The sequence below is a fragment of the Macaca fascicularis genome, chromosome 17 (assembly GCF_037993035.2).
Source record: "Macaca fascicularis isolate 582-1 chromosome 17, T2T-MFA8v1.1".
Lineage (NCBI taxonomy): Eukaryota > Metazoa > Chordata > Mammalia > Primates > Cercopithecidae > Macaca > Macaca fascicularis.
Window position 1 is genome coordinate 9,751,708 of NC_088391.1, and position 22,924 is coordinate 9,774,631.

At 46.7% G+C, this 22,924-nt stretch overlaps 1 long non-coding RNA gene across 3 annotated transcripts; it reads left to right on the forward strand.

Moving 5' to 3' along the window:
• The first annotated feature begins 1,742 nt into the window (after positions 1 to 1,742).
• LOC123569807 (uncharacterized) lies at positions 1,743 to 21,444 on the forward strand. Of its 3 annotated transcripts, XR_012426788.1 has the most exons (4): positions 1,743 to 2,080; positions 2,377 to 2,553; positions 3,021 to 3,290; positions 3,722 to 4,782. It is a non-coding gene; the product is annotated as an uncharacterized lncRNA (long non-coding RNA). The 3 variants fall into 3 exon arrangements; XR_012426787.1 differs by adding an exon at positions 11,404 to 21,444 and having other exon boundaries at positions 1,743 to 2,553; positions 3,021 to 8,325; XR_006693605.3 differs by lacking the exons at positions 3,021 to 3,290; positions 3,722 to 4,782 and adding exons at positions 8,038 to 8,325; positions 11,404 to 21,444 and having other exon boundaries at positions 1,743 to 2,553.
• The last annotated feature ends 1,480 nt before the right edge of the window (positions 21,445 to 22,924 follow it).

Genomic DNA, 22,924 nt, shown 5'->3' on the forward strand with positions numbered 1-22,924 from the left:
GAATTTGCATATTCTGTAGTACAGGATTTTGCAAACATCTGCTTGGGTTTGAGGGAGAAGGACATAGACCTTACCTCACTATGAAGTCGTGTCAATCATCAGTTGTGGCACGGGGTACGTATTGCGGTTTATGTTGGGGTCTGGGGAACATAAGGCCTGTGTCCAGAACCAAAGCACTGTCCTAACCCCACACAGAACACTCTCTACCCAAAGCCCCTTTGGCTGGCTTTGCTTTTTGCCATTTCGGCCTTGCTAAGGTGTGAGAAATGTTGCCACATCCATTGCATCTGCTGCAAAGGCATGCTAGTAATTATCAGTGATAACAGAATGAAAAGGAAACAGTTGGTTTTGAGCTTCTAACATATGGTATTGTTGGTTTTTTCTGAGAAGAGAGATCCTGCTTGTGCCCAAGGAATCCCTGAGGATCCCTATGCAGGACCCCCTCATCCCACAGCTTTGTCTCTCTACTCCAGAGCTGGCTATGTCCAGCCACTTCTGGGAAGTGGAGCATCTGATTGGTTATCCTGTGTCATAAAAGAGATGGCGTCTGAACTAACCTCTTTACACAGAGTTTCACAGCACTTCTTCTGGGTCACACCCTCATAGCTCCATTCAGGCAAGGTATAGATTTGAGTGGAAATATCTGTCCTGAGCATTGAGGTACCACAGTGATGCCAATGCAAGCCCCAGCACAGACAGCATGTCTGTGTTTCTCCTGAGCTGGCAGATGGGTTTTAAAGCCAAGTTACAAGTGTGCCCAGGCACAGGGACAGCTGTGTGAGTGAAGGAACAGTTTTGTGCCAGGGAGGGAGAGAGGACCAGCTCTAGGGGAAACTATAGGCTCTGCAGGCTCAGAAAGAGGCAGGTGTGGTGAAACCTCCCGGGACCACCTCATCATTCCGTTCAGGCCCCCTGACTCATTAAGAGATTCTGGTGACACCCCACCTCCCTGGCTTCAATCTCTCTAGCTGTGAGCCTGGGGATTGGAAGACTTGGCACAGTCTTTCCTCCCCAAGGGTGCTGTGCTGGTGATGTGTGCAGAGTGCATCACACTCCTCTGATAAAACGTGTATCCTGAGTACAAAGTATCATCGTCACTATATTCCACGATGTGGCTAAATATAGGTGTGCGCCAATCTGCTGAAGAGTAGAGTATCTCTTCAGCATTTGCCTGGGAGAAACAAGTGGCCCAGTGGCTGCAGAGGATGCAGCAGAGAAGAGTTGGCATGCAGCAGCAGTGTACCTGAGACCAGGGCATAGAGAGAGGGAAAGGCCCTGCATGCTCCCCTGCTGGGCAGCTCCAGCCCACTGGATGACAGTGAGTCCTGAGTGCAGCAAGGCTGGAGTCCTACTGTGAAAGCCCACAATAGCAGAGCCCCTGTCAGGAATGGAGCAAGGAGATCACAGATCACAGAGCACATTGCACCTGCCCCATGCAGTGGCAGAGCAAGATGCTCAAGGGCCTGGCATTAAGAGGGACCATTCGAGGTAAAAGGGTAGGAGTCTCCCTTCTTTTTGTTTTTTGTTTTCCCACACAGTCCCAGAGGGTGCTGTGGTGTTCTGATACACTTCTTGTGTCAGAACTGTTTCTCATTATGTCCAAGACAGAGCAGGCGTGAGAGCTGAGCATCCTCCCCTTGCTGCGCTCCGCTGGTCCCCAAGGCACCCTCCCCATGCGCCGCTTCCTTCCACTTACCGCCCGCGCAGGGCGCCACACCCTGAGCTCTGCTTGTTCCCTCTTCAGACTGGCGGGTGGTTATAGAGGTGTTTGGGGTGTCAGCTCTGAAATGCTAAAAATAATACCAGGCTTTCCATCCTGGGATGTCTCATTAGTGCGCTTACAAATGAGTCCCCCTGCAGTTTTTCAGCAATTGGCTAACAAGCTCTAATTTGAGCGTTTGGGCTGGACCTCGGCTCAGCAGGAGCAGACGCGGAGCAGATGCCTTCTCGGAGCTGCCTGTTTGGGGAAGCTGGTCAGTTTCCACTCTATCTCAGCCTCCCACAACAAGGAAGCTGCAGGAAGGTTGAAAAAAGCACAGCAAAGCAGGGATGAGCCTCCTCGGTGGAGAGCAACGCCCAGGTGGGTGTGGATGTGGAGAGCTGTGGGGCCCACCTGGGCGGGTGCAGGGGGGTGGGAGGAGGGGCCGAGAGCGCTCTCTAAGTTAAGGTCCAAGTGTGGAGGAGAGGACTTGGAAACTTCCTGCAGCAGCTTCCTGGCCCGGTGAAATGTTCTCGGCAGCAAGCATGAAGCTCTGATTTGTAAAAAAGTCAATACACCTTGCATGCCAACTATGCCTTCTCCAATCCTGCACTTGTGATGTCCGAGGCTGTCCTTCTGGGCCATGGAGCAAACCTTTCAGGGTTGAGTTCTTCTAGGTCGTGTGGAGCGGGCCAGCTTTAATGAACCTGTCTAAAAGGAAGGAAGAGAAAGAGCTCAGCTCCTCAGGGGAACAAGGAGGACCTTGGCGGCGGTCTCACTCCTCACCAGCTCTTCACCTCAGATCTTGTCCTGACTTCCTGGTCCACTAACAGCCTCCTGGATAGAAGAGTCAGGTAATGATCCCCGCCTCCCAACACTCATTGCTCAGTTTCAACAATCATCAACAATTTGCCAATCTCATTTCATCTCTCCTCTGATCTTTTGCCTTTTCTGGAGTATTCAGATCCTCACCTTCATCACCACTATTAGCTTATAAACCTCGTTTAAGGACAGGGATTCACCTCAGCTCAATTATGTTTTGCTACGCACGTGGTACCCGTCTTCTGTGTTGAGAGATGTTTGAATTATACAGTTTTTAGTGCATTAAGTGTTAGCATTTGGAATCCAATCTGGCTCACTCTAGATGAGCTATAGAGTTTTTATTTCTTCTCCTCTCCCTTTCTCCTTCTTGAGTTGAAAACTTACCCAGCCTCCCCACACCTCTCCCCACACCCTATATTGCCACTTGTTTTTCTTTCTTTCTTTTTTCTAACCATACCCTGAGGCATTTCACCGGCAACTCTTTATTATCTAACCACAGTTCACCAGCCCAGAAGATGTTCTGAAAATTGACAGTGATCATGATACAGCCTGGGTCCAGAATACTTCTCTGTACGATGGGTGTGTATGAAGACAGACAGACCTGCCAGGCTCCATCAGGGAAGCTCTGTGTCTCCTTCACATTGGAGGGACAGAATATTATCTGGAGATGGAGAGTGCTTCTGAGAGTCTCTAGCACAGGGGTCCACAGCCTCGGATGGGTCCCAGTCCCAGTCTGTGGCCTGTTAGGAACCGGGCCACACAGCAGGAGGTGAGCAGTGGGCAAGTGAGCATTACCACATGAGCTCTGCCTCCTGTCAGATCAGCCGGTGACATTAGAGTCTCACACAAGCATGAACCCTATTGTGAACTGTGTGTACAAGTGAGGGCTCTAGGTTGGGTTCTCCTTATGAGAATCTAATGCCTGAGGATGAGGCAAAACAGTTTCATTCTGAAATCACCCCCGCTGCTCTCCATCTGTGGAAAAATTGTCTTCCATGAAACCGGTACCTAATACCCCAAAATTTGGAGACCATTGCTCTGGTAGGCCTGCCTACTGGGCTTACTTTGCATATATGAAATTAATAATTATTCCTCATTTCAGAAATTTAAAATGTTACATTTATACTTCTTTCATATTTCCAGCATTGTACCAAAGGTCAGTCCTAGAATGCTTTGTTTTAGCTGTTTTGCTTTCCTTAGGCAGAGAACAAAGATTGGAGGCTTCCTCCTGAGCGCACTGGGATGTGTCATTACGTTGGGGCTGCCGAGTGTCCTTACCTACTGCTACCCAGACGCAAAGGCAGGTGGGCAGGGCCAGGGAGTTCGATGCTTCACCTCCCTAAGTGAGAACTGCATCATCCAAACAGTCAGCTCTCAGCCAGATGGCACCCCGAGGCTCTGTGAATTTCTCTCAGCACAACAAGCACATCTGCCAGTTGGGTTCCAGCGCTTGTTTTCTCTTTTCTTTTCGGCACTAGACACCAGGGCTTTAATTACACAGCCAAACTCAGCCGCAGAACATTCCCCAGTCTCATCCTGGCTGGGCCCAGGACCTCCCCACCTCTCCAAAAGCCCCAAAATGGAACGACTTAGGCCGGTCATCAGGGCCAGCGGGTGCAAAGGTGCTAAGTGGGCTGAGTCGACCCTGTACTCCTCTTGGTTCTCTCTGTAATGATCCCCTCTTCCTCACAGGCCCCCTTCGCCCTGATCTCGCCCTCCCACCTGCTATCGGAGGGCCCCTCATGGAGATGCTTGGCCAGGCCTAGACCTCAGCGCTCGCTTGGCGTGCCCTTTCCACTGGGCTTCCTCATGTCCTTAGTGCACGGGTCCCCAGGGCAAGGCTTGGCCAGAGAGCTGCTTGGAAGCAACAGTTACTATGTAGACAACTGACAGAAATCTGTGTGGTTGTGCGGCCATCCTCCTTTGTCAATCCTGCCCAGATATCCTGCTTTCCTCATAACAGCCAGCATTTTTTTGAGCGCTCACTATGTGCCAGGCACTTTACTGTATTAACTCATTTAATCCTACAACAACCTTCTGAGGTAGGTGCTGCTGTTAATCTCATTTTACAGATGAGAAAACTGAGGCACAGAGAGGTTCAGCCACTTGTCCCAAATCACCCCGCTAGTAATGAGCAGAGGTGGGATTCATATCTAGGATTCAAGCCTGACTCAAGAGCCCAAAGGCTTTTAAAAGAAAACCTGAAACTACATACAATTCCATATGACATGGAAAAAATTGAATAAAGTTCTTGGCTCAAAGGTTGGCATTCTGATGCTTTCCTTTTCCGTTTTCATCTTCTCATTTCCACTTTAAAAAAAAATTATAGTTCTCGGCCGGGCGCAGTGGCTCAAGCCTGTAATCCCAGCACTTTGGGAGGCCGAGACGGGCGGATCACGAGGTCAGGAGTTCGAGACCATCCTGGCTAACACGGTGAAACCCCGTCTCTACTAAAAAAATACAAAAAACTAGCCGGGCGAGGTGGTGGGCGCCTGTAGTCCCGGCTACTCGGGAGGCTGAGGCAGGAGAATGGCGTAAAAACCCGGGAGGCGGAGCTTGCAGTGAGCTGAGATCCGGCCACTGCACTCCACCCTGGGTGACATAGCGAGACTCCGTCTCAAAAAAAAAAAAGAAAAAAAGAAAAAATTATAGTTCTCACACAGTGACTGTGACAAGAGTAAATATGATAGTGGAGGTTCAGATAATGTGAAAAACGAGTGGAGGAGACAATTTTAGGTGGCTTTGCCGTGTCCTCTTCACCTGACAGAGGCGGGCACCCTTAGGTCTGGTTTATGATCTTGCCCAAGCCCCATAAAGGGAAGACCAAAACTCCTAGAAGCACCCTGCGTTTTTAGAGTTGTTAGGGAAATGCGGTATGCAAAGCCTCTGTAAGGAAAGGATCCATCCTTAGGGATACGAGGATCTGCTAAAATTGTAAGGGACATGTGAATACGAGGGCGATCGACCTGTGATGATGAGTTGGCAAAAAATGAAAATACGCACAAACTCCCCACCATGGAGGAGGCCTCGTGTGCAGGAAAAGACATTGTCTCCGCCCTTTGGATGTGTTGAAGGATGCTCTAGAATAGAGAAATCCACTAAAAACTAAACAGCAGAGGAGCATGTAACACAGGACATAGTGCAATGGGAGTTTTGAGAGGGTATCAGGCAAATCAGCAAGGGGTAAGGGCAGAAGGATGAAGCTGTGGCTTTGAGAGAAGACTTGGAGGCTGGGGAGAGCTCAGATGCCACCAGGCAAGACCTTAGCCCCAACCCACATGGTTGTTGCCTCCACTGTCCTTCCAAGATGCTCCAGCCAGGGCCCATGTCCATGCCCCCTGCATCTCTTGCCTCTAGCTACGGTACCTGCCATGCAGCTGGTGCTCAATATACTTTTGTTTTAAAAAATCAGTGACTAAATGAATAAGCACAGCAATCGAGTTTTTAGCCATTAAGTCAGTCAGGTGTATGAAATTTGAAGAGCCACTTACACGTCTCCATTGAATTCCCCTTTGTCTTGCCAGTTTCTCCCTCTTCCTTTACTGCACCTTTCAGATCTCTCAGCTTAGCCTTCATTCACGGTGGCACTCACAGTGGGATATGTCAGGCTGCGTCCACTGTGTTATTCGGTGTGTCACCAGCGCCTTGACTAGGACAGAGATAGCCTTGAAACAGTGGTTACCCTCACTAATGAGCATTATGCAATGACTTCACTGCCTTCTCTTGGTTCTTTTGGTCTCCATCCTGAATCCTACTGATGTGATCTTTGGTGATGGCGCTGGGTGAAGGTGGTGCTGACGTAAGATGTGCACAGGCTCACCTCTAGCTCAGCCTCCACCTTACTTTGGAACTCCAAGCTCATCCCCCACTATACGATGGGGGTGGCAGGACTTGCCCTGGATCCCCTACAGGGTTCTCACCAGAGAGACAGTTGGGAAAGCTCATTGAAAAGTTACTGTTCTGGCCAGGTGTGGTGACTCACGCCTGTAATCCCAGCACTTTGGGAGGCCAAGGTGGGCGGATCACCTGAGGTCAGGAGTTTGAGACCAGCTTGGCCAACATGGTGAAACCCTGTCTATACTAAAAATACAAAAATTAGCCGGACGTGGTGGTGGGCGCCTGTAATCCCAGTCGCTTGAGAGGCTGAGGCTGGACAGTCACTTGAACCCAGGAGGCAGAGGTTGCAGTGAGCTGAGATCGTGCCATGGCACTCCAGCCTGGGCTACAAGAGCAAAACTCTGTCTCACACACACACACATAAACACACACACACACACACACACACAAAAGAAAAGAAAGGAAAGAAAAGTTACTGTTCTATTAAATGTATTGTCTCTAATGAATGAAATCTTTCTGAGTATAATGATTTGAGCTTTCTCCATAACTTCACTCCTTTTTACACCAATTTTTGTTTTAATGGGAAGAAAAAAAACCCTGTGCACTATTTCCTCCCTTACCTTTTTCTAGTTAGGATTAAACAGAAGAAAAATGGTGGCATCATTCCCAGAGGTCCTCAGCATTTGAACTTTACAATGGAAAACTCTTAATCCAAAGCTAAAATTCATATGTAACCGATGTCCTTAAGCTAACGGTTGCTTGCACATTCTAAAAAGCTTTGTATTTCTGTCTTCATGTCAGTGTTCACTCTCTATTTCTCTTTAGCTATTTATCAGCCTCTGAGAAAATCTCCCGGCAGCTCCTCCCCACATAAAACTATTCCAAATCCATGTAAAACCCTTAATTTAATCAACACATTACCATTTCCTAACAAAGGGTAAATGAGATCAACTACATTTACACCAGGAAGAAAGGAAATTAATTTTACTCAATTATAAAAAGGAGGCAGCTTTACACAAGTAACAATTTAACAATTGTAGTAGTGGAGATTATGGAAAATTCTGAATCAGGATGCCAGAAGGTCGCGCATCGCTGATAGGTTTCAAAATAACTCCGCAAATCCTCACAGCAACAATCTAGTGAAGGCCCAAGAGCCGAGACAGTCCTTAAGAAATGAAAAGTGATGAGTGCCTAAAACAAGGAATTGCATAATAATCAGAAATTAGATTTGACACTGATAACTCACCTGTAAATAATCCACAGAGCTTGCCTTTTAGCTACTTCTAAGACTTGTAGACAATGCATTGTTTAAGCCATGTTCAGAAGACACCCTGCACCTTATTTTCTAGAACCAGAATTTTTTGTGGGTAGAAGGGAAGGAATCCAGGATTTATGGGAGATTTACAGTAAAATATAAACTAAGATGATTAAAACAAAATGGACCCTGGACAGTAATGCTAACTGGCACACTAAGATCAATAGATGTGGATTCATATAAGCTGTCTAGAGACCAGCTGGTAAAAATAGGGGGAATGGTTAGAAATTGTAACACACCCCAAGCTGGAAAATACGCCAACTGTATTATGTCATTCTGGAGCACAAATTATAATTCTACAGCACATTAAAGAGAATATTGTTTGGGAAGCTAGAAGTCATTTTCTTATGCTTCTCTCTCATAGGAAGCCACAGGCCATTTGGATTATTGCACTTTTCAAAGTACACGGGAAGACTTGAGACCATCCAGAGAATGACACAAACAAAAGGGCAGAATGCCTGATGGAAAAGAGGCCCCATGAGGAAAGGCTAAAGAATCAGGACTACTGAAGCTAAAGAGGAAAACTCAAATAACGAAACATTATTGTTTTCAAATATGTGACAGGTTTTTGGCTAGAAGATATCACTCATACATTTCCTGAACACATGGAGGCCAGGGCAGACAAAAGTAAAGATGGAAACCAGACCAGCAAGTAAGTCCTTTGACGGCCTTCCAAGTGCCTAGAGATGAAGGCAAAGCTCCCTCACAGTTGCAGGCAACGTCTCATCTTTTGTCACTTCTGGCATGACACTGCACAGCCACAGCCAGTGCGGTATCTCTGCCTTGGCCCGCGTCCTGCCTTCTTTCTCCCTGGTCGGTATCTCCTCACCTCCGCCAGCCTGGCCAGCTCCTTGGTCATTGGTGTTGTACCCACCCAGGCATGTGCTTGGCTCCCCACAACCTCAGAAGCTCTCAGTACAGTGCAGGACCAGAGGGTGAAACCAATGAAAGGCTGTTGAATAAATGAACAATTTAAAGAGGAAATGTTTAATGCTGAGAACAAAAACTAGGAAAGAGATACCTAATAAGATATTTTGCAGTGAAATGCCATGTGTTGTGCTCTATAACTTCCTCTCTACCTCCCTAACATAGTGTTTAGTGAAATCTATAGTGCTCACTTGTACTTTGTGGAGTCTGGGGGTGAAAGCTTGTAGATATCCAACATTTGCATAACACTAGAAAGTCCATTTTGCCCTCTCTGAGAGAATGTAGTGATCCTGCTGTTTATATCTAGATTCAGATCCCTCAATAAGAGTTCTCTTGGTCTCGTTTTCCTACTGATCCTAAGAAGCATTCATTAACTAGGCTGTATCTGCCTAGTACAGCTCTATCCATATGGTAGATCTGCAATAGATTCTTGGGATCTTGTGGTAATTAGACAGCAAGCCTATTCTGGAATAATGGCAATTTAGTTATTCTGTTACACTGACCAAGCATGTGTTAGCTCACTGATGGCCACCTATGTAGGTATTTAGATGCATTGTCCTGGGAGGATGGGGATGGAGAGTCTCCTGAAGTCCTTCGGCGTCTCCACTTGACCTTGGCAGGGATCCTGGGTGAACTTCATGAAGACCTACAGGGAACTGGCAGCTGGCCTCTTCTCCTATGAGAGAACTCTCTCAATAAGCCCTGTTATTTTCCTGAAACCATGTGACATTATAAGAGGCTGGAAGGGAGGGTGAGAAATCATTTATTCCACGCTTCTCTGGGCAGAACAGCACTCACCCATCGCAGAAGCCTCTATATCCTCCCATTATGTCTTATCTTTTTATTTGTTTCCAAGCCACATTCATCTCCAAAGCAAATCTTTGTTGCGTTTACTTGAGAACAACACAGTTTCCCATTGCATCTCTCACCCCCTTGCCAAAACTATGCAAATTAAGAATAATCTCGATCTGGTTGGGGTTGTTTGTAACTGAAAAGTAATTGGGTTATAATATGCTAATTATTATGCTAATATTTGGCTCCAAAGATAAAGAGACCAGAAATGCTAATGTGAGAATCCTCCCACAAAGAGGATTACGAGCAGGAAGTTTACAGGAGGAGAAGAAAGGAGAGGACCGGAATGGAGCAAGGACTAGAAATGCAGGCCCTTTAGAAATAATGAAGGGGTTTTGTTGGTTTGTTTCTTTATACTTTCTTTTATTTTGCAAATTTTCTATGATTACTATGTGTTACCGTAACACTTAGCAGGAAAAATAATGTAATGTCTAAAGAGAAAAAAGAATGAGGGACTTTTAGAGCAGAAGTAGATGAAGGAAAGGCCGAGGCTGGCCTTACCAGAGCCTCTCCCAGGAAACGGTCAGGCACTGACCAGATCCGGCTTCCCAAGACAGGAAGAGTTGGTTTCAGGGAAAATCCGTGGCTGGGATCCAGGGAAGTTGATGAGTCTGCTTTCAGGTGGGTGAGAGAACCGTGGCTACAACCTAGGCCTCAGGACCACTGGGACTGAGAGGAAACGGAAATAATATCTTCAAACCTGGTGGAAGAGGTCATTGCGAGCGTGTTAGAACCATACCCTGTCAATGTTTCTCCATTCATTTCTTCAAGGAATATTCTACACGTATCTTACCCTCTCTGTACGGTACATTCTGCTAGTCTCTGTGGATACTGGGAATGAAAGATGCTTCCCCAGTCTGAAGAGCAGGGGCTTTCTCTGTGGGCCTGCGAAGGAGGCAGTGCAGGCATCAACCTTCTGAGGTCTTCACCCCCCTCCTCCTGGATGACCAGGAGCACTCAGTGATGAGGGAGGGAGAGGGTGCCCTTGGCTGGTGGGTGGTGCCTTGGGAAGTGCTGGAGAAGAGCTGGGCCCTCATTTGGGAAATCTTTTCTTTTTTCTTTTTTTTTCCAGACAGGGTCTCACTCTGTCACCCAGTCTGGAGTGCAGTGACATGCTCATGGCTCACTGCAGCCTCAACTTGCCAGGCTCAAGTGATCCTCCCACCTCAGCCTTTCAGGTAGCTGGGACTACAGCCTCGTGCCACCACGCCCAGCTGATTTTTGTGTTTTTTGCAGAGATGGGGTTTCACCATGTTGCCCAGGCTGGTCTGGAGTTCTGGGCTCAAGCAATCTGCCCACCTCAGCCTCCTAAAATGTTGGGATTACAGACGTGAGCCACAGTGCCAGGCCTCACTTGGGAAATCTTAAGGCAAGAAATAAGGTGATGAGCTGAAAAGGGCCTTGAATTGTGGCTCTGACTGTGCTCTGCCCCAGGGCGTGTTCCACCCTGAACTTTCATCGAATCCTTTCCACATGTGATTCCACCCATGGGAAGCTCTGAACTTCTGTTAAAAGCGGGTAGTTGTGGCCAGGTGCAGTGGCTCGTGCCTGTAATCCCAGCACTTTGGGATGCCAAGGCAGGTGGATTACCTGAGGTCAGGAGTTCGAGACCAGCCTGGCCAACAGGGAGAAACTCCGTCTCTACTAAAAATACAAAAATTAGTTGGGCGTGTTGGTGCGCACCTGTAGTCCCAGCAACTTGGGAGGCTGAGGCAGGAGAATCGCTTGAACCCAGGAGGTGGAGGTTGCAGTGAGCCGAGATCGTGACATTGCACTCCAGCCTGGGTGACAGAGCAAGACTCTGTCTCCAAAAAAAGAAAAAAAAAGAAGCGAGTAGTTTTTTCCTTTCCTCATCACCCATGTCTCTTTTTGACACTCTTGAAACCCTGTAATGAATTCTCAAAAATATTAAAGCTCTCTTTAACTTCTTTTCTTCCCCTACCTTCACCAGGAGGTCACACATCATTACTGGCAGCAGATGGATCCCATCTGTACCACAGAGGGCAAAGATTTCAGTCAGTGAGTTACAGACACCACGGATGAAAACAGGAGCCCATCAGGGAATCACGTAATGATCACAGCTAAAGGAAGCCCTGTCCTGGGAGTACTTTGCTGATGCCTCAGCTTCTTGCTTCTAAGCTCCTGGCCCCATTTGGTCTGAGGCAAAGAACATTCAGATTGGTGCCATTTATTTGCACCAACGTGCGGAAGAGGCGGCAGAAGTGTTGGGAGATCTCTGAAGAACCGTGAGTTGGGGAGAGACTAAGACCATGCTTTCTACTCTGGAAACTTGGTTTCCAACCAGTAAAGTAAGGTCTCCCAACAAATGGAATAATGTGCCGTGTGGCTATGATGGGTGCAGATAATCAATGCTCAGCACATTTCCCCAGGGAAAGGTTTCCAGGATGCCTTTTAAGGAAAGTAATGAGCTGTTTGTTCCCTGGTTGTAGGAGAAGAGGGTGTTTGTTGATCACACATCTTTTTAATTAGTTATAGACACAGATGGGTTTTTTTTCATGTTTTTCTGACATATACTTACTTATCTAATGAAAGGTGCCCAGCATAAAAATGCAGGAGACAGACTTCCTTCGCCACCAGAGGCATCTTCCCTGCTTCTGTATGATTGGTTTAAAGTGAACCGCCCTGAAAGAGACCATCTCCAAAGCCCTGAAGGTCCTCCATAGATCATTTCAGCCTAACGGGCCTTTTATTTTCATGCAGATACAACACCAAGTGAGGTGCTATAGGTGGGCCAAACACCACAGGTGTCAAGGAAGCTGTGTGTTAGGTTGTGTTCATCCCATGCATATTAGGGCTTTGTGTGACTTCATGCTTCTCTCCTTCAGCAGCAAAGTAACTATGCTTAGAAAATCTGTTTGACCTTCTCTGAGCCCCAGCTTGTTTATCTATAAAAGGACGTCTAGACTGAATGTTCCCAAGTTCCTCCCTGCTCTAAGCTCGCAAGCTGAAGTTTGTACACACAAGCAGGACCTCTGCGAAGGAGCAAAAGTCTGCTCCATGCCCACCTGATAACCCTCCTCGGTGCTCTTGTCTTCAGAGTTTGTTTCGATCTCCTCTCTTGTCTGACAGGAACAGTTGGATTTTTGCTGCAAGCTCCAGCTCAAAGGCCATCTCCTCTCGGAGGCCTTTCCAGCTCTGTTCTTTTCCACATGTGTGTGTCTGGGCAGACACATGTATCTGTCAGGGTCCCTCTAATTCTAAAGAATCTGAACAATCTAATTCTAGAAGGGCTCCTAGAGCACTTTACGCCACCTCAATTTCAGTGGAGTCATCATTGCACGGCTAGTGATGGGGTTCAGGACATGCTATGCAAAATATGGCACCTTGGCATTTGAGAAAGCAGCAGACACAGAAAGTTCTCTCTGACCTTCTCCTACCCTTCTCCCCTGAAGCAGGCCATCAGTGACTAAAGGAAGTAATAAAAGCCTCTTGTGATGGTACCCTCCCTCCACACCTGGAGGAAAGGAATGTCCCTATCTGAAAACATGGGGACACAGAGAAGAATCTGAGCAAACAGGCCTGGCTAGTTCTCCTCAATTAATAACCACTAGTGGGGTGGCTCACGTCTATAATCCCAGCACTTCGGGAGGCTGAGGCGGGTGGATCACCTGAGGTCAGGAATTTGAGACCAACCTGGCTAACACTGTGAAACTCCATTTCTATTAAAAATATAAAAATTAGCTGGGTGCCATGGCACGCGCCTGTAATGCAGCTCCTTGGAAGGCTGAGGCAGGAGAATCGCTTGAACCTAGGAGGTGGAGGTTGCAGTGAGCCAAGATCACGCCACTGCACTCCAGCCTGAGTGACAGAGTGAGACTTCGTCCCAAAAAAAAAAAAACAATTTTATGACCATTAGATCATGCCCCTTTGTCCAATTACACTTATCCATTGTTGTCCACTCTTCATCAAACCTAACAAAAAGGCTGTCCTTCGGGGGTCTTCATTGCTGAAGACTCCTGTGTCGCATAAAACTTACACTAAATCAATTTGTACGCTTTTTTCTTGTTGTGCTATCTTTTGTTACAGGGGCCTCAGCCAAGAGCCTAGAAATGGGTGAGGGAAAGATGTTATCTCCCCTACACTGGTTCTTAGCGTCAGTGAGAGAGTTAGGCAGAATCGCACATAGGCAGAGTAGCCTTTGAAAAGCCTTTCTCTGTCCCATGTATTACAATGCTTTAGGGAGTGTGTTGTATGCAAACCGCTCATACATCCACAATTACATCAGCTCTGCAAGGTACTGACACAAGGAGAATTGTGGAGGACTGACCTGGCCATGGCTTCTCATCTCCCAGCTCAGGACCCGCCACATCCGTTTTCCCTTTCCTCTGGCCGTCACGTGTGGAGTGAAATTCTCAGAAGCGGCTGTCCCTGTGCGCCTCTCCGGCTGTGTCCATGTTCGTGCTCTTCTGCAGCTGCCTCATGGCCAGTCCCGAGCTTCAAGGCTGGGGCCATGCCCAATTCATTTTTAGTGGCCAGTAAAGCACGGGTTTTTTCTAGAAGCACGGGTGAATGACTGTCCCACAGACAGACCTTTTGCTATTTGTGAAAACTATGTTCCTTCACAGAGAGAGAAATCATGTGACAGAGCCTTGTAACAAGCCATCTCTTTTCCATATGAGGAGGGCCTGGGGTCCCAGAGCCGGTGTTGACTAGTCTCAGTTTAGAATCTCTCCCATTGCGTTTGACAGAGTGGAGGCTTGTGCTTAGCGATGAGTCTTATATCTTCCACCTCCAGTGCAGGCCAGCGTGTTTCAGAGACCAGGCATGGTTTCTTTTTATATTAAACCGCCCATCTTATTCCCAGATGGCAGAGACTCAAAGGTGTCTCTGGATAGGTCATTTTAGAGGGAGAACCAAGGACATTCGTAAGAGCACTCTGTGTCCTCTGTGTCAGAGAGCAGCCACTGTGAGCCCACCCTGGAGCCGGGGACAGGACTCCGGAGGGAGGAGGGATTTCATGGAGACTGTTTTTGGGCATCTGTTCCTGGCGGGGTGGCTCAGCTCTCGCTTTCTATTTGCTGTGGCCTAGGAACCCTGAGTGTGCTTGGGTGACACACCTTCCTCATCCCTCCCACGTCCTCGTCCTCAAAGCATTTAGCTCCAGCCTGGGAACAGCTGGGAAGGGATTCCTCTACATTTCTATATTCAGGCACTGTGTTTACTCTATGGAGACTTACTAATCCAGCTTGTAAATAAATTACTGCAAATTGATCTGTCAGTGCAGGAAGTGAAAGGAAGTGTCTGGAGCGTCTCTCCACTCCCCGCTCAAGCCACAGCCGCTGGCAGCTCCGGGCGGGGAGAGGACAGCCAGCCACGTTCTCCCGTGTGGGGCCAGCTCCTCCTACCTCCTGCCATCTCCTTCCACCGCCACAGACGTGAAGGGAGAGACCTGACACCCCTACATCTAGATTTGGGGGAGGGAAAAGGAAGACATACTCGCTTGTTTTGAGTCCAAATGAAACTTGCCATGAGTGAAGAGTGATATTACCATCCAAGAGGCACCTTCCTGGACGTTTCCATACTTGGCCACGGTCCTCCAAGCCCCAACAGCAGAGGAGCGAGTGCCCTGGCGACGGCTGCTCAGGGACAGTGGCCTTCATAGTCCCACCTCGCCATGCCCCGCAGGAGGAGGGCTCGGAGGAAAAAGCCACAGGCAGGAAGGGGTAAATAGGGGGACTGTGGCGCACAGAGATTCCCGGAGGCTCTAAAGACTGTTGTGAGAGCTAAGGGAAGTCGGAAGCTAGGAGTAAATTACGGGTGTTATTTTCAGTTGCTGGGTTAAATTATTAGTGTCCTCAGGTTGGTTGTTATCCTGGGCACTGAAGTTATAGCCTTGGTCTTGCCAAGATCTGTGTCGCTGCCCAGCCGACCGCGTCCAGGGGAAGGGAGTGTGGTACTCTGCAGTGCCCAGGACTCTGGAGACCCCATAGGTTCCTTTGAAGCCATGAGCAGCTGGGTTCTCCCCGTGCTGATGCAGCGAGGACTGACACCTGGCGTGTGTCCGCCCCACCTTGCTCTGCCATCCTCATGATTCGTAGTTTATGACACAGAAAACAGGGCTGCTGGCAACTTGAGTCGAACCTATTTCAACGTATCCTGACCCTAGAGAAAGGCTCCAACTCTTAAAGACAATGAGACCCTGAATTCCCTCTTTTCCTTAACCACTTTGTCCTGATGTCCTAAACGGGCCACACCTGGGTTCCTGGGAGGAGTCTCTCTCTCTCTCTCTCTCTTTCTTTCTGTCTCTCTCTCTCTCCCTTTCTGTCTCTCTCTCTGTTTTTGTGTCTGTTTCCATCTCTGTTTTCTCTGTTTCTTTTTTCTGTGTCTCTGTTACCCTCTTTCTCCATTTCTCTGTTTCTCTGTCTGTCTCTTTCTCTTTTTCTCATTTTCTCTCTGTCTCTCTCTCTGTCTCCCATCTCTGTACACCCTGCATGGAGATACCTCACTTTCCTTCTCCTGCAATCCAGTCTCACGCGTATTTCTCTTTTTGGTTCCTCTTAATAACTTGTTCAGCAACTGAAAATAACACCCACAATTTACTCCAAGCTTCCAGGCTTCTTTAGCTCCCAAGCAGAGGCCAGAGCCTTTGGGAACCCACGCCCTGCAACCCAGTTGAGTCTCACAGTCTCAGGCTCTCCGTCCTGGGAGGTGGCCATTTGGCCTGTGGTGTATGTAGGTCTTTCTTTCTCTTTTTCTCCCTGCTGTTCCATGGTACATGACTTAACTGGGCAGCTTAGTAGCTCTCCGGTATGTAGGCTGGGGAGAAGGGCACTCCAAGGCCAGTCCTTCTAGATGCAGCTCTTACACATGTTTTTTGGTGCTGAGAATTTTGATAGTAATAATACAAATATGATGCTGTAGGCTTGTGTGTAGATTTCAATTACCAATTCAGAGAGTGTTTCCTTGTATTCCGGAAAATGAACATCTGTTTACAGCTTCAATTTTCTAATGATTGGAATGCCACAAACAAAGAAAACCCAGAGGAAAGCTGTTGATGCTGAAATGTTTCCTTCCTTTACATATTCCATGACGTATCATGTGGGGTTATGCAAATAGTAATATCTCATTAAATATTCTGGTCTCTTGGGAATAGCTTCACGTTGTCAAAAATATATCTAATCTCAGCTCCTACTGTAACAACAGTTAACTTTTTAAAAAAGAGTAGGTGGTGTTTTGTTGTTGTTGTTGTTATTGTTATTGTCTTGTTTGTTTGTTTTTTGAGACATGTTCTCACTGTCACCCAGGCTGGAGTGCAGTGGCATGGCGTAATATCGGCTCATAGCCTCTGCCTCCTGGGCTCAAACAATCCTCCCACCTCAGCCTCCTGAGTAGTTGGGACTACATGCATGGGCCAGCACACTCGGCTAAATTTGTTTGTTTTTTTTGTAGAGACACTGTTTTGCCATGTTGCCCAGGCTGGTCTCGAACTCCTGGGCCCAAGCAATCCTCCCTTCCTTGGTCTCCCAGAGTGCTGGGATTACAGGCGTGAGCCACTGTACCCAACTAAAAAAGCATTTTAATATTTTACTGCATGCCAGGCTCTGTGATAATTAATTAGCAGACATTAATTAATTTATTCCTCACAATAGACTTAGGAGATAGCATCACGATTTTATAGTAAGAAAAACCAAGGCCCAGAGAGTTCAAGCGACTTGCTCAGGATTTCATAGTCAGTAAGTGGGTGTATCTGTGTATTAGTCCATTCTCACATTGCTCCATGCTCATATTAGTCCATGCCCACTACCTGGGAGCCAGGTGCGGTGGCTCACGCCTGTAATCCCAGCACTTTGGGAGGCCGAGGTGGGCAGATCACAAGGTCAGGAGATCGAGACCATCCTGGCTAACACAGTGAAACCGCATATCTCCTAAAAAAATACAAAAAATTAGCCGGGCGCGGTGGCAGGCACCTGTAGTCCCAGCTACTCAGGAGGCTGAGGCAGGAGAATGGCATAAACACAGGAAGCAGAGCTTGTAGTGAGCTGAGATCCCACCACTGCACTCCAGCCTGGACAACAGAGCAAGACTCCGTCTCAAAAAAAAAAAAAAAAAAGAACTACCTGATGGCCGGGCGTGGTGGCTCACGCCTGTAATCCCAACACTTTGGGAGGCTGAGGTGGGCGGATCACGAGGTCAGGAGTTTGAGTCCAGCCTGGCCAATGTGGTGAAACCCCATCTCTACTAAAAATACAAAAATTAGTCAGGCATGGTGGTGCACGCCTGTAATCCCAGCTACTCAGGAGGCTGAGGCAGGAGAATCACTTGAACCTGGGAGGTGGAGGTTGCAGTGAGCTGAGATTGTGCCACTGCATTCCAGCCTGGGCGAAAGAGCAAGACACTGTCTCCAAAAAGTAAAAGAACTACTTGAGACTGGGCAATTTATGAAGAAAAGAGGTTTAATTGGCTCACAGTTCTGCAGGCCATACAGGAAGCATGGCTAGGGAGGCCTCAGGAAACTTAGCTTTGTGGCAGAAGGCAAAGGGGAAGCAGGCACATCCTACACGTTTGGAGCAGGAGGAAGAGAATGAAGGGGGAGGCGCTACATACTTTTGGGATCTCTTGAGAACTCGATCATGAGACAGCACTAGGGTGGTGGTGCTAAACCATTAGAAACCACTTCACGATCCAATCACCTCCCAGTTGGAGGTTGGAGGAGGCCCCACCTCCAACACTGGGAATTAGAATTCAACATGAGATTTGGGTGGGGACACAGAGACAAACCCTATCAGTCTGGGATTGGAATCCATGTTTAGGTATCTCCAAAGTGTGTACTTTTAATCACTATAAATGTCCTGCCAAGTACAGACTCTTGAAAATTTGTTGGATGCAGAGACCAGGGTGATCAACTATTTAAAAACACACAGGAGTCTAAATACCCTTCCTCAGCTTCCCATCCTAGCAACTTAGCTCAGCACACCCCAGCCATTTCCATAGTATCTAAGGACTGCCAAAAGGCAGGAGGCTCAATTAAATTTTTCTTAAACTCATCACTTTCTTTTTAATAAGGGATATTGAACCACGCCCAGTATAAGCCTCACTCCAATTTAGTGATTCAATACAGCGCCTCTTGATGCTACAAAGGCCTTCTTGACTCTAAGGCTTAGGAAGATTTCATGAAAGAGGAAATTAGGCTCACTCTGTCCATCCCAAGTGGCAAAGATGTTGAGAATTCTCATCCCAGGGTTTGGAACACCCTGCGCAGCTAAAATAAAGTAGAAAGAAAACCCATTTCCTGTTTACCATTTTTATTTCTTCAGAGAGTTAAGCATATCTATTTTCTCACTCTCTGAGTTTTTTTCTCTATTATATCAGAGAACGCCCTAATGCCTTATTACCAGATAAAACAGAGCTCTTGCAGACTCCTAAAGACAAGCGGCCTCATTGTGCAGGATGTGCACAAAGTCTTAGGCTTCTGAGGAGACAACCTGGGCAAGGGATTGTATTAGCACACCACGTATTGCTCCACCCAGTAATTACCAGCCTTTCTTTGAATTTTTTTTTTGTTGTTGTTGTTCAAAGTCTCCAAAGGCTGGAACAGAGACTATGGGTCTCAGGAGAACATCCATAATACCAACTCCTTCCGTGGCACTGTGTTAGAGTGGTTGTATTAGAAGCCATGTGATCCTTAAAAATAAGTGCTTTGACAATGACGGATATAGGAATGGACATAACATCTGCCCTCCTGTTCCCCTAATGCAAGTATTTGCTGGTTTAGATAACTTGCAAGTATTTTCCTCAGGTCTGGTTGGTCTCAGCCAGGAAAAACCTACTCAGAGCAATGGCTCTGGCCATACTGCTTAGAAATTGCTGGTGCCAAGGAATGTGATTATGGTCCATGTGCTTTTCTCAACATCCTTTTTCATGCCAACATATCAGAAAGATAATATTCTTGTCCTGGTGTGCTCAGAAAGTAACTCTAGCAACTAAACCGTAGTGATGAGTACAGTAAATGGGTCACCCCTTCCTTTAAAGAGAAAATTGCTCCAAGTTCTCTGGGAAGTATAGGGTTTTTCCTTGACTAGAATGAATTCATGGTTTTCTTAAGATGAAAATCTAAGGAAATACAACATAAAACATGCAAGGAGTCTATGCGTTCCATGGCAATCTTAGCTCATTGTGGGAAACAACTGTTGTTAGTAAAGCCTCATATGATGCATTCATTCAGCCGTTCAGCACATGTTAATTAGGAATTGACTTCTTCCACGGTTTGTGCCTGGTGCTGGGTAAAATTTAAAAAGAAGCAGAGCCTGTAATCCTAGCACTTTGGGAAGCCGAGACAAGTGGATCACCTGAGATTAAGAGTTCAAGACCAGCCTAGCCAACAATGCAAAACCCCGTCTCCACTAAAAAAAAATATAAAAATTAACCAGCATGGTGGCGGGTGCCTATAATCCCAGCTACTCGGGAGGCTGAGGCAGGAGAATGGCTTGAACACTGGGGTGGGGGACGGAGGTTGCAGTGAGCTGAGATTGCGCCACTTCACTCCAGCCTGGGCAAAAGAGTGAAACTCTGTCTCAAAAAAAAAAAAGAGAAAAAGTAGAGATGCTGTCTCAACCTAAGTGGGGCTGCTGAAACTGAGGACCTCACATTCCAGTGGACAGGCACGGGTACAAAGGTAGAGTTTGGGTTCGAGTGACAAGCCAGCAACTAGCTTGAGATGACTCTGAAGAATACCCTTATGTCAATATGGCTGGTATTGTACCAACACATTTAGGTCCAGACATTGATTGCACAATGGCATAACGGGGGAGATCTGGTTTAATTGCCCTCAGTTCTGTTTTCAAAATATCTGGACTTTTTCTTTGGTCTAAAGCTTATGTTGGATCCAACAGAGTGATGCAGTTGCTTTAAAAAGTGAATGTAATTGTAAACTTCATTAAATAAAAATATCATGTCCAGATAATAAGTAACAGTAGCACTATATGCTTGTCAGATGATAACTGGAAAATAATGTTCACTACAAGGCCCTGTAATTAAGATGTCTCATTTAGAGAGGCGAGGTGGAGGTGTTGAGGGTTTTAGAAACTGTGCCTGACCTAGACTGGCGGGAAGCTCTGAGTGTGTTTACCTTGGAAGAGAGAAAACAAGGAACTATCTTCCTGTCTTCAAATATCGGAGGAGGTGTTGTGAGGACAAAGGAATAAATGGGTTTTATTTTAGGACAAGACAGAAGAGGAGCAAAGAGTGAGTAAATGTCAAGGGAAAGACAGAGGAAGTAAATCAGGAAGGAAGTGGCAAGGAGTTTGATTTTGAGTTCAATAGACGAAAACAACTTGCTAAAAAAAGCTTTCTAACAAACTAAAGTGCTCAGAATTGGAAATGGCACTCCCCAGCGATGGAGAGATCATTGTCACTTCTCAGAACGTAAACTACATGGCCATTTGTCAGGGACCTTGAGTTCCAGCATCAGGTAGAATGTTAGCTGTCTAAGTTCCTGTTCATCTCCAGGACACAGGGCTTCTGCGATGGGCCGGGCTTGTCCCGTTGAGACTGTCGCCAAGGCAGGAAGTGGAACACAAATACGTGGGCTCATTGAGCAAAGGGCTCTTACACAGATGGGACACTCTAGATGCATTAGTGAAAGCCAAGCATGTTTCTAGACACTTCTAGAGAAGGAACCTTTCCCTAACGTCACAGCGGAGTCAGGGGGTAAAACGGGCGGGTCTTCGTGAGAAGCGAGCTCCTTCTATGACAGGTATGAAAGAGAAAGCTCCCTAGTTACACGTGACAGCTCCTATCAAAAATTCCAGGAGCTGCTCTGGAGGAAATGGTGCTGAGATTTGCAAAGAGCAGAGAACAGATGATGCAAGAGAAGGAGGAAATACAGACTCGGCCCAAACACCGTCCCGTCAGGGGCCGTCTGTGGGAATGCGCTGCTGTTCTTGTGCTATTTCAGCACAAAAGATTTAGGAAATACAGAGACACACAGAATGGCAATTCAAACTGATTCATCTTCCTGATTAAAAAAATAAAATATTGGTTCAGCTTAGTCCAAAATGTAACACATGGAGGTATAACCTTTTAGTTCAAAAATTATTCTTTTTCTTATCTTACAGAGAGATCTTTGCCGGTAGAGAAAATGTCTTGTTTATTTTGGTATCCCTAGAGTTTAACATACAGTCTACATGTAGCAAAGGTTTCAATAAACATTTAGTATACTAAACAGACATGTGATTTTTGGATGGTAGAGGGGTTGAGATATCTGGGCAAGAACAAAGTGTGATTTTCACTTTCTCTGGTCTTCTGTTGTCCCAGCAAAACCTCCCTCTGTTCCAATGACAGCATGATGCCCTGAGCTCCTGGTTGCAGCACAAGGTCCTCTAGTCCCTTCCATGGCACCCTCAGCTGACTTACTCACTCATGCATTCAGCAAATGTCCTTTGAGCCCCTACCAGGTGCTAGGCTCCATGCCAAGGCTGGGTTATAGTGACAGAAAGACCAGTAGGATCCCTGCTTCCTGAAACTCTTCCTCCGAGTCTACATTGGTGGGAGCAATGGCATTGGAGGTTGAGTACCTGGCATCAATTAAACAGAAAAAAAAAAGTTTATTTTTTAAATTTCCAATGGAGATGTATTGATATATTAAGTGAAAATAATTTTTTTTTTTTGAGACAGAGTTTCACTCTTGTCGCCCAGGCTGGAGTGCAGTGGTGTGATCTTGGCTCACTGCAACCTCCACCTCGTGGGTTCAAGAATTCTCCTGCCTCAGCCTCCCAAGTCACTAGGATTACAGGCGCCCACACCATGCCCGGTTAATTTTTGTTATTTTTAGTAGAGGTGGGGTTTCACCATGTTGGCCAGGCTGGTCTCGAACTCCTGATCTCAGGTTTTATCCACCCGCCTCAGCCTCCCAAAGTGCCGGGATTACAGGCCTGGCCGTGAAAATATTTTTTTAAAGAACTCTATTCGAGAACCTCTGTTATTTGGTATTTCTTTGATCCCAAAACATATCCAGATAACAAGTATAAACACAAACAAACAAACAAAAAACACTATGCCCAGAAATACTGAACAATCAGAAGAGGAGTTGATCCAAGCTTTAACTACTTTTTTTATGTTAAAAAAGTAGAATGGGTCAGGTGAGGTGTCTCACACCTGTAATCCTAGCACTTTGGGAGGCCGAGGCGGGCAGATCACCAGAGGTCAGGAGTTCAACACCAGCCTAACCAACATGGTGAAATCCTGTCTCTCCTAAAAATACCAAAAATTAGCCAGGCATAATGGTGGACGCCTGTAATCCCAGCAACTCAGGAAGCTGAGACAGGAGAATCTCTTGAACCCAGGAAGTGGAGGTTGCAGTGAGCTGAAATCATGCCATTGCACTCCAGCCTGGACGACAGAGCAAAACTCTGTCTCAAAAAAAAAAAAAAAAAGGTAAAATGATTACAATCAAACACCATTCACACTTGACTTGACCAAAGCCGGTGTGATAAGTATGAATTGTTCTCAGCTAC